Source organism: Pinus tabuliformis, chromosome 2_2 (assembly GCF_031772625.1).
Source record: "Pinus tabuliformis cultivar Carrire ecotype Pingquan chromosome 2_2, CPIR1, whole genome shotgun sequence".
Lineage (NCBI taxonomy): Eukaryota > Viridiplantae > Streptophyta > Pinopsida > Pinales > Pinaceae > Pinus > Pinus tabuliformis.
In genome coordinates, this window is record NC_142300.1 from 1,287,098,822 (window position 1) to 1,287,111,119 (window position 12,298).

Sequence of the window (12,298 nt, forward strand, 5' to 3'; positions counted from 1 at the left end):
GATCTACGATTCAAACCACGGTCCAGATGCCTGTAGGTCAGCCTGGTATAAGTACGGTTGTCACTACTCAACCTCAATTTGTTCAACCTCCGTACCAGGGACAGTACCAACATGGGCAAGCTGTCCAACAACCGGTTTACCAGTATCAACCGTATCCTGGGTACACTTATCAACAACCTCAACAACCCCAGTACGGTCCGGTTAATCCTGGTTTTCCAGGAGGATATAATATCCCAAATGCGACTCCTGTTCCTAGTTATCCTGGATATCCTCCTCCTGGGGCTGGTATTGTGACCCAGAGTTTTAGAGATCCTAACCGGCGGTTACCGTTTATCGCAACTTTGGATTTACCAGACTTGACGCGCCTAACGAACGATCCAATTCAATATCTTCAGTTCTGGCCGCCAATGCCAAATAAGTTGCCCAGTGATATACCCAAGTTTGAAGGTAAGTCTGGAGAGGATCCGTCCAATCACGTGATGACTTACCACCTCTGGTGTGCTTCAAATTCTATCTCGGATGATTCGATCCGCTTACGTCTTTTCCAGCATACACTCATTGGTCTCGTGGCCAAGTGGTACATTGAGTTACCACGAGCCTCTTTTTACAATTTTAGCCAGTTAGCTACCTCGTTCTTAACTCACTTTCAGTTGCCGGTCAGATACGATAACGGCACGGAGTTATTAACTTCACTAAAACAATCGACGTCCACGTATATTTCTGATCACATTCATGAGTGGAGACGTCGAAGAAGACTAGTGAAAGTTTTTATCCCGGACCAAATCTTAGCTGAATGGTTTGTCAAATCATTATTACCGAAGATTACTGAAGATGTAGCTAAGGCCGGAGTAGTTACTGAGGAGCAAGTCATTGCTCAGGCACAATACCTTGACTTAGTTTACACTCAGTCGGGTACGTTACACGAGAAGATTCCGGATCTTCCAAAGTCGAATCAAATCGCTGCTGCTCCTTCGGGATCTCATGCCGCTGATGGTATGATTGGTATCGTGAATAAAAAGAGCAAGAAGAAGTCTTCCAAGGCTTCAACTACTCCAATTATCACTTTGCCTGATTCTCCGACAGGAGAGTCTTCTCCTGAACTTACCGCCGATATTCACGCTGTAGAGTCATCTACGGCCAAATCAAAAAACGGTGGAAAGAAGAAAGGAAAGAAGAAGGCTAAAGCAGACAAGGCTCCGAAGGAGAAAACTGAAAAGTCGGAAACCAATGACGAAAAGCGCAAACCTCGATATCCTTGTCTTATTTGTGAAGAGGATCATTTTACAAGAGATTGCCCTCATCAGGCCGAGGTTTTGAAAATAGTCAAAGGTTCTCCCACTCTTGCTGTGTTAAAAAATCCATTTCCGGAGCAGGAGAATAAGATGATAGGTTCTTCTTCGAATGCCAGTGAAGAACCCATTTTGATGATGTCTCATGTGAGGATTGCGACTCGATCGCAAGATTATGGTAGTAAGGCTCCTGTTGATGGTAAGGAAGCAGAATCTTCTCATTCTAACCCATCAACCTCAGCTCCTGGTTCCGATCCACTACAGATCGAAAAACCTAACCCGGACTTAGTAATTAAACCGCCCGCCAAGGGTGTACTTCGAAGGTCTGCTTTCAATCCACATGCGAGAGCAGCCCAGAATTACAACATTGTTGAGGACTTAGCTGTTTCACCCTCAGCAATGTCGGCGTTAGAAGTGCTGCAATCATGCCCAGCACAACGAAAATTACTTTTGTCGGCTATCGGAGCTGTTGATGTTCAGGACCCGAACCTGATAATCTTCGATCTAGAAAATAGTACACCGCGTCTCCCCCATCAAATGGCTTTCCAAATTCCAGTGATAGTCAAAAACAGGCCTATTCATCGGACTGTGATTGATGAGGGAGCTTCTACGTGTATTATGTCGATTCAATGTTGGAGATCGCTTGGTTCTCCTTCGTTGAACCAATCCCCCACCATCCTTAAGGCCTTTGATGGCCGTGGGTTCCGTCCGTTTGGTATTCTACAAGAATTGCCTATAGGGGTAGAAGGTAAAACCGTTAGTCTGGATGTGGAAGTGGTTGATGCCCCTCTAGACTACAACCTTCTTTTGGGTCGAAGTTGGTCATATGCTATGACAGCGGTCGTTTCATCGGTCTTCAGAGTAATTAAGTTTCCATATAACGGTAAGATCGTGACTATTGATCAGCTGTCATACTTTTCATCCGACCCAGCCTCTTCAGAAAGTATCCAGCATGTCGGTAAGACGACAATCCCTTATAGGGACGTTGGTGTAGGTTTAGTTAAGGATTCCGGTTTACTGGGAACTTTTCCTCTCCCTCCACTCAGCGTAGAAACTTCATTTGCAACAATTCATATGATTACATCAGACAACATTATTTATGATGATCCTTGGATTGTCCCATCTGACTCTGAGATAGACTCATTCGGTGATGCTATGCCTTTGAGTCCATATGAAATTGCTTATGAAGCTGTCATGTCTTTTACCGACTCGCGTTCAACCGAAATCGACCAAATGAATGTGGTCAGTGAAGAATCACTTTTCACCTCAACCTTAGAACGGATAGCGTTTCCCGAAGTCGTGTCATCTGACGAACAACTTCGCGAAATCCTAAGTGTAGACGATCTACCGTGGGAGGATCTCCATCACAGATCTTCGTTTTTACCTAAGGATGATGCATTTGAAAATGATTTTTCATCTATCTTTACCGCTGAATATGTCAAAGACGCTCAGGATCCAACGAAACATTCTGATTCAGAGTTGAATTTAGGGAATATTTCTCGTACTATTCCCATTGATATTTCAGTGAAGCCCGGAATTGAGGAAAACATTCATATAGGTGCCGCTTGTACAGAAGAAGAAATCCAAACTTACAAGGCCCTATTCCAAGAATTCCGCGATGTGTTTGCCTGGTCTTACGAGGAAATGCCGGGAATCGATCCTGCCATTGTTGTTCATGAAATAAAGACCTACCCGGATGCTAAACCCGTCCGGCAACGGTTGCGTCAGATTCACCCTCGAAAAGCGGCTGCGATTAAAGCAGAAGTCGAAAAGCTGTTGAAAGCAGGTTTCATTTATCCGATCCCGTTAACGGATTGGGTATCGAATATTGTTCCGGTCAACAAGAAACAAGGAACAATAAGAATCTGTATCGACTATAGGGATATAAATCGAGCTTGTCCAAAAGACAACTATCCTACGCCTTATATCGATCAAATTATTGATGATTGTGCCGGAAGTGAAATGTTTTCCTTTATGGATGGTTTTTCGGGCTATAATCAAATCAATATTCTACCTGCCGACCAACCAAAAACGGCATTCATTTGTCCATGGGGGACATTTGCTTATTGCAAATTACCTTTTGGGCTTAAGAATGCCGGGGCCACTTTTCAACGGGCGATGTCTTATGCATTTCATGACATCAAGCACATTGTGCAACCGTATCTCGATGATTTGCCTGCTCATTCTTTACATCGAGCTGATCACCTTGTCCACCTACGAGCAATCTTTATGAGGTGTAGGCATTATCGAATTCGGTTGAATCCCCACAAGTGTGTTTTCTGTATAGAAACAGGTCGATTGCTGGGATTTGTTGTTTCAAAACCGGCATTCGCGTCGATCCCTCGAAGGTCGAAGCTATCATCAAATTGCCTCCTCCTTCGAGTTTGCGCCAACTCCAAAGTTTGCAAGGGAAAGCAAACTTTTTACGCCGATTCATCCCAAACTACGCCGAGGTCACTAAAGGTTTTACACGGTTGTTGAAACAGAACGCACAATTCTTTTGGGACGAGATTGCCCAACAATCTTTTGATGCACTTAAACACGCGTTGACCCATGCACCGTTGTTGCATCCTCCCAACTACAACCAGGACTACTTCTTATACCTCGCAGCTTCGCATTCCACCATTGGAATGGTGTTAGTTCAAGAAGATGAATTCGGAGCGGAACATGTGATATATTATCTCAGTAGGACCTTAAATCCCACTGAGCTAAAATATTCGCATGTGGAGAAATTGGCCCTGGCAGCCGTTCAAGCTGTCCAGCGTTTTCGTCACTACATTCTTCTCCGTAAAACTACAGTTATTTCGGATTGCAACCCTATGATTTACATTTTGACAAAACAACTGCTAGGGGGCAAGTACTCTAAATGGATCGTTATCCTGCAAGAGTTCGACTTGGAGTTCGAGAAGTCCAAGTCTAAGAAATCCTTAGTTTTTGCGGAATTGATGTGTGATTTCCCGAGTGCTGACACAGAGACTGTGGCAGAGGAGTCCATTGCGGACGAATCTTTGTTTCTTATCAGTACTTTAGATCCGTGGTACGGGGATATAATCATCTATCTCCAAACCCAAACCTTTCGGCCTGAAGCTTCAAAGGTGGAACGTCGAAAAATTCGGTTTCAATCCCAGCAATACAAAATTATTGGAGATACACTTTATCGCCGGGGGGCAGACTTAGTTTTTCGACGTTGTTTAACTCACGAAGAGGCTGAGAGAGTTTTGAATGATTGTCACTCTGGAGCATGTGGCGGTCATATGTCTGGGTATGCCACAGCTCAGAAGGTGTTGCGCGCTGGTTACTTCTGGCCATCTATGTTTAAAGATTGTATCATTGCAGTCCGGAAGTGCCACAACTGCCAAGTGTTTGATCGAAAGATGCGCGCACCACCTGCTCCTCTCCACCCTATAATTGCCGTTGGTCCATTCGCCAAATGGGGTATCGACTTTATTACTTGTAACCCTCACTCGGCCGGGGGGCATGCGTATATCATCCTCGCGGTTGATTATTTTACTAAATGGGCCGAGGCGATGCCTACATTCGACGCAAGCGGCAAAACAGCTGCAGTTTTCGTATTCAATCATATCATAACTAGGTTTGGTGTCCCACAAGCAATCATTACTGACCATGGGAGCCATTTTCGAAACATCATGATGACTGAGCTTACAAGCCAGCTTGGTTTGCGCCACGATAGCTCTACTCCTTATTATCCGCAAGCCAACGGTTTGGTTGAGTCTATCAACAAAGTTCTGGTTATCATGATCCGACGAACCATTGGTGTTCATCGGTCGAATTGGCACAACATGTTATTTTCAGCGCTATGGGCATACCGAACCTCAGTGAAAAATTCAACAGGGTTCACTCCTTTCCAGCTAGTTTATGGCTTGGAAGCTGTGTTACCCATTGAATGCGAAATCCCATCACTTCAAATGGCTGTCGAATTACTTCCAGCTACTTCCGAAGAGGAGAAACGTTTATTGTACTTGCTAAATTAGATGAGACTCGACGTGACGCTACATTGGCAATCGAGACTCACGCGAAGCGAATGAAAGCTCAGTATGATAGAAATGTAACCCCTCGAAGTTTTTCGGAGGGAGACCTAGTGCTATTATATGATCAAGCTAACGATAAGCTAGGTGCTGGAAAATTCGTTCCTATGTGGCATGGACCCTACATTGTAAAGCGAAAGCTAGCAAAAGGGGCTTATGAGCTGGTTGATTTTGATGGGGACTCTTTGGGTAAACCCAGAAATGGACTTTACCTAAAGAGGTATTATGCTTAAATGGTGGGTATGGAGAAATTTTTAGATAGGTTAGATTTTCTTTCTAGCTAGCGTGTTTGTTAGTTTAGTCAGTGTGCTTAGCTTAGAGAGTGTGTTTTTCGTCGTTATTCTGGCTTATCTTGGTTTTACTCTTGATATTGCAGATGTCGACGCCTCTCCAAACATACATTGGATTTGCTGATGGTGCTTGTCGTAGTACACGGAATATCTCTTCCGCAGCTTGGGTTATCTATTCGCCCTCTGACGAGTTAGTTTCTATGCATGGGGTAAGCCTCGGTCAAACAACGAACAACATTGCAGAATACAGTGCAGTGGTTGAATTATTATCCGAATCTATTTCATTTGGAATTCGACGTTTGATAGTGAGGTTAGATTCTGAACTTGTTGTATTACAGCTTAATAGAGTTTATGCCATTAGAAATCCTGTGTTATTAAGGTTGTTTTTGAGAGTGCGTCTCTTGGAACGTGAATTTGATTACATTGAATATCAGCATATTCCAAGGTCTTTAAATACATTAGCAGATGCAATTGCTTCTCGAATGTTAGACAGACATTTACGATAATCATGCAAGTAAATTTAAAAACATTTCATCACATATGTTAAACAAGATAAGCCGGTAATAGTGATATATATATAGATAGGAGTGTGTCAAAAAATATACATCGTCTTCGATCATAGGTTGAAAAACACCTTATGATCGGCAAAAATGATAGAGTACAAAAAGTCAAAAATGTCACATGTGTCTACAAAGTGACTAGTCAATCACTGGTGGTGCTCCCTGTACGACACCACTGCACGGGCTACCTTGCGCAAAAATCTCCTAAACGGTCCAGGGACCGCGACTACATAGCGCTGAAGTCTGATAGGAATATCATCCATAGTAGTCTCAGGTATATCCGCCGTCAGACGCTGTAGATCATGCTCCAACTCAGCTAGTACCTCTGCAGCCGCCGTGTCCTGTGGGGCCGGTACCGGTGCAGCTGGATGTCTCCTCTCAAAAGGCCGGAGGTTGGCTGGACGCTGTGGACCAACATCTGCATTTTGAAAATTTTACTGTCAGTTTTGAGACGATATATATAAAACACAAAAAAAAATACATAATTTGAAAACTTGTGAAAAATAAAGTACCTCTGTCATCCCATTGTTCTCCCTGTGGAAGAACCATGTCCGGATCACCTCGAAAATCTACTCCGGCGTACGGAAAGTCCTGGATCGAGAAAACCTGGTCCTCCAACCAGTGAAAGTAACTATCAGAAAATCGAACAACTGCCGCGCCCTCGTCAGGATGCCGGGCCATCACCGCAACCCATCGTACCAGCTTTGGCTCCCGAGGACCCAAGATATCAACAGTGAGTTGCTGAGGGATCAGCATCGGAACTCTCTCTAAGGCAAAGCTCACGACTAAAGGCCCATATCCAAAAGTTTTCAGTCGTCCGTTCTTTGCCTTAGTCAGTTGGCTCTTCACATTAGCCGACACAGCATCACACCAGTTGAAAATGGTGCCTTGGTAACAGTCAATTGCCATCCGCATTTGGGACCCAGAAGCAATGTGTAAAGCGGCTGCGCCGCAAATTCTGGTAACCGTGAACGCTATAACTTTGAGCTCACGCAGAGAGATGTGTTTGATCTCCACGCCTTTCGAATGGTGTGCACCAATCTTCCCGGAGACTAACAAGGGATTGGCCACCCGGCCTAGTCCCGGCTAGATTGAGTTGCTCGCCTCTGTTTGGCAAGCCAGTGAGAAAGTATACATCCGAGGGCTCTATCTCGAGCTGGTGCCCTCCTATGTAAAAGCATTGCTCTTGAACGTTCCATCTCTCAACCAGCCATTCTAAGAATCTTACCTGAGCCCTCATGCCCGGTATGGCCCAGTATTTGTATAACCCGCATGCTTTTAGGGCATCCAGGGAAGGTTGGTGTTCTATTGCAGCTTCATCAACCTCTTCGTGCTCTCTTTCTCTCCAATCCAACATGGTGAGTGCCCTACACACCAAGAAATAATGATTAGAATTAATTTGGGGAAATTTGAATGGTTATTTGTGAGGATTGGGGTTTCAAATTCCGCGTTCCACGGAGGACGCACCCCGCGTTTGGAACACAGGGCGTCGGGACGCAGCTGGCCTGAAGGTGGGCTGCGTCCCCCGACCATTTTCCTGTATAGGAAAAAGTCGGGGGACGCAGGTCACCCGAAGGGCACCTGCGTCCACCGAGGAGCGCATTTTGAAACCTAAACCCCCCAAAAAACAAAACTAAAACCTAAAAAACAATTTTAATCGGATAGAAATGAAGAGTAGGATGTTGTAAAATACCTGGAAGAGACGGCGTTCGATTCTGACGGTCGGATTTTCCGCAGCGACCACGGGAAGTTTCTTGCCAAAAGCCCTTTGTTCAACCTCAACAGTAAAATGGTAAAAATGACATGGTAAAAAGTCTTTTTATAGGTTTTTTGGATGAATTTGTTCATTTTTCACCATGAAAGATGTTTTTCGATGTATTTTTGCCTATCTTAAACAGGTATGAGTAATGTGTTGCTTTTGTGCAGGACAAAGGGATTTAGAGGGAAAATTGTCATTTTTCACGAACCAAAATATCAGAGTCATCTTTTAAGCCCTTTTCTGACTCCTAAAATATGAAAAGATTGCCGAGCGTTTCTTTTACACTCGTTAAAACGGAATTAAAAGACGGTCCCCTTATAGCTCTTTTCTGACCGTAAAATCAGGAAAAGATTGCCGGGTTTTTGTCGTTTCAAACTCGATACGGAAATAAAACGACGTGTCCTTGATCGCTTTTTACTTTTCAGGTCAGTGGCACTAATTATGAAAGTACTCCTTGGTCGCAAGATCAAGCGGTTCCCCCAGGTATTATTTTATACTTTTTCGGGCTTGAGGGACACAAATCTACGAAAAAGTTCAACTTGGAGTCTTCTTAAGTTTTTCAGACTCTCTAAAATTGAAAAACACCGAGTTTCTCCTATACTGGGCTCGTTAAACATTTCACAGTAAAGGACCTGTTCAATTACAAACAGGAACGAACCACTCCTTCCTAGGGTTCGAATCAAAACTAGGTTGGACTCATCCGAAGGATGAGCTTATAATCAAGCATATGTTATCCTCCTCAAGCTTGTTAAAAATAAAGAGGTACTTGCCAGAAATGGTGGGGGAAAAGAGAGAAGAATGAACCTGTTTGTTACCTTTTGTCTCAAAAGAAACTTTATTACCACTCTTGAACACGACACTTTTCATTCACCTGGGTTGGGAAATCTTTTACCTCACAGTTGATCAAACCACTTTGAAAGTCTTTAACCAGGTTCCGGGGATTAACTTTGAGCTATTCGTCACCAAGCCATCTATCGTGTCGTTATGTGTTCAAGAGGTCTGCAAGCAAAACTTTCATCTGCAAAATACTTGTCATCCACCCTGAGTCAGTCCTTACAGCAACATTTCTTCAACTTGAACAATGATTTCGTGTTGTGGGCTTGCCTGCAACAGGTCGCTTTCTATCGACATCAGCACATTATCTAGAGAGATGACTTAGAAATCATCAGTACCTTGAAGTCTGCATGCATCAATGGCAGGTTTCTCGCCTTTGACGTCAGTTTACATCATTGACTTTCAATCGAAGGATTCCGTGAAATGTTCGACATCAACTCATTCATTCACATCTCATGGATTGTATTGGGTACTTTGAGAACCATTGACATTACTGGTGGTCTCTCTCACGCTTGTTAACATTTTACATCATCGACTGGTAATCAAGTGGTTTCTACCATGTTCGACATCAACTCATTTATTCGCATGGCTAGAATCGTACCAATTCGGGAAGTAGAAATGAAGACCCTGGATCTAGTTTCCACCATCCAGGCTGCGAGGAGTTTTGTATTCATTATCTAAGTAGACTAATCATAAACAGATGGCTGCATCCATACTGTGTCTACAAAAGTCTATGATTGTGATGTACTGCAAGATCATTCCTGTATCAGAGTAGTTAGTCTGTTAGTTAAAGTTTTGATCTGAGTATGGGAATGCCTACCTCAGTGATGATATAATCTTATACATGTATTTTGTGTTGAAAATTGCAGGTTCTGACCAGGCTCTCCACGGGATAATCCTTGAAATGATAAAGCACTTCACCCTTCCTAGATATTACAAACCCTAATCTATTCCAGGCTTCGCACTTTAGGGGGCAATCTATTACACTAAAAAATGTCACCATGACTATTTACAGTTAGTATGGCTCAATCAACAGTCATGCTACCCTCTTAGGCAAGTCTTATGCCTCTGCTCTCCATGTCAAACTTCAAAAAAGAGAGAAAGTCTTGTATAAATGTATTTATATCTGGGGACGCAGGTTCTCTCAACCTTACCTGCGGGGACGCTCCCAATGTTCACAAAAGCTGCGTCCAAAGACACTCTGTATGTAAAGGGACAGGTGCGTCCCCCTGTAAAGGTTAGAATGCGCAAGTTTCATCTTTAAAAAGTTACTTGTGGTCATTTCTAGAGCATTCTAGTGTTGAGATTGCAACAAGATGATGGAGCTTAGTGAAAAGAGTCGCCTTCACTAAGTGGGCCCGCAGGCTATTTTTGGCGCAAGTCTATTTTTAGACTATGTCTATTTTTAGACATATGGATCATGTCTATGTTTATGGATGATTGATCAAGTTGGGAAAAATAGATGGACTTCTATTTTTGATGAAAGTGTGAGTGATCACAGTGTGAGTGATCAAGTCTATTTTTAGACTGGCTGTCAAAAATAGAAAAGTCAAATATTATTATCTCACAATAATATTTGGACTATAAACTTAATCTTATTCTCTTGGAGCACTTCAGTTTGAGCTACGGAAGTGGCACATGCAGCTGTCAGAAGGAAATTCGTTTTTCTTATGAGTCAGTTGAGTTGTTGCATGCATGACTTCAGTTAGAACTCAAGTGAGTTGAGTTTAGTGGACTGGAGGTACAGTTGATGGAGTTGTGTTCAGTTTAACTTAGTTAAACTGGTTGTAGTTAGTCTAACTGCAGATAGACTAATGATGAGTTGCTAAACTAATTATTAACTCATAATACAACTAAAGAATACATCAGTTAACTCAGTTGCATGTCAGTGCATGTTCAGTTCAACAGGGACAGGTGGTAGAGAATCAGATTGCTATCAGTTGTGACTATAGTTGTGCACCAGATCTTGCACAATCAAAGGATTGAGTATGCCAATGAGTTTGCTCACGTATTTGGCCCGCATTTTAGCCTTTGCTCACGTCCACAAAGAGTGAGTGACTATTTTGCAGGTGAAAATCGAGTTTGGGAAGCAATTCTCATCAGTTCTTGAGCAGGTATTGAGCAGTGGAGGCAGGCAAGCAGTGGAAGAGATTTGGAGATCAGATCTGAGCTGTATTGTGTGTAACAGAGGTGGAGATACTTGTGAGAAGTATTATGCTGTGTAATGTTACATGACTCAATCATTAATATACAGATAGTGTGGGGTTTTTAGCGAGATGCTTTCCCCGTGATACATACTGTGTTAATGTGTGAATGCTCTTGATGTTTTATTGTTATTGATGCTGCTATATTCTTGATCAACGTAGAGGAGCTTATGTATTGTGTATGTTTTCCACATTAGTACATGATCAGGATAATCTCCATTGAATATGTGTTAAATTATTCAAAATTTCTACATGGTATCAGAGCAGCTTGATTTGTAGAAGAGATTTTTACAGGATATCAAGCGAGGGTTGATCGGAAGCAGTTGAGTTGGTTGCTGGTGGAATTCGAATTTTCAGCAGTGTTTTCTTGGTGACAACGCAGCAATGTCTTTCAACGGATTGCGATTGGAGTATGCTCTTGAGGGCAGCTCAAACTATATTGCATGGAAGGACAGGATGGAGGCAGTATTGGATGATAACGGGCTGAAGGAATTCATAGATACGGATATCCCAAAGCCTACTGATGCTACTCAAGCTGATGCTTGGCAAAAGAAGATCGCAAAATGTCGAAGAATTCTGTTGGAGGGTGTGAAGGATCACATTGTGTCCAGCCTCCATGGAAAGGCTACTCCATATTTGATGTGGAAATCATTAACAGAATTATTCCAAAGCAAGAGCGATCAGAGGAAGCTGGCGCTCAAAGATAAACTCAGAAACATCAAATGCGAGAAGGGAGACAGTATTCCCAAGTATCTCACGAAGTTCACTCAGTGTCGAGATGAGCTGGGAAGTGTGGGGGTTACTGTCGATGATGAGGACTTGGTGAGCTTGGCTCTCCTTGGTCTTCCGAAGAGTTGGCATTCCTATCAGGACTCTGTCAATGGTCGGGAGAAGTTGCCAGGATGGGAAAGACTATGGTCAGATCTTGTGCAGGAGGAGATCAGGCGAAGTACCAGGGACGGATCTTCGTCAAAGGGAGCTGATGAAGAGAATTGTGCTTTGGCTGCCAAAGCAAAGAAAGGGAAGAGCAAGAAAGCTTCTCAGTCTGGTGCGAAAGGCAAGAAGCAGGATATGTCCAAGGTGAAGTGTTTTCACTGTCACCAGCATGGACACTATGCCACAAATTGTCCGCAGAAGAAGAAGAACAAGCAAGCTGCTGGATCTGTAGGGGGAGAGGCTTTAGCTTCTCAGTTTGAGCTTGATTTTTCATTGATCGCATGCTTGGTTTTAAGTGTGATGGGATCAGTGTGGTTTCTGGACAGTGGTGCATCTTTTCACATGACGGGAGATAGAGATTTGTTCTCTGATCTGGAGGA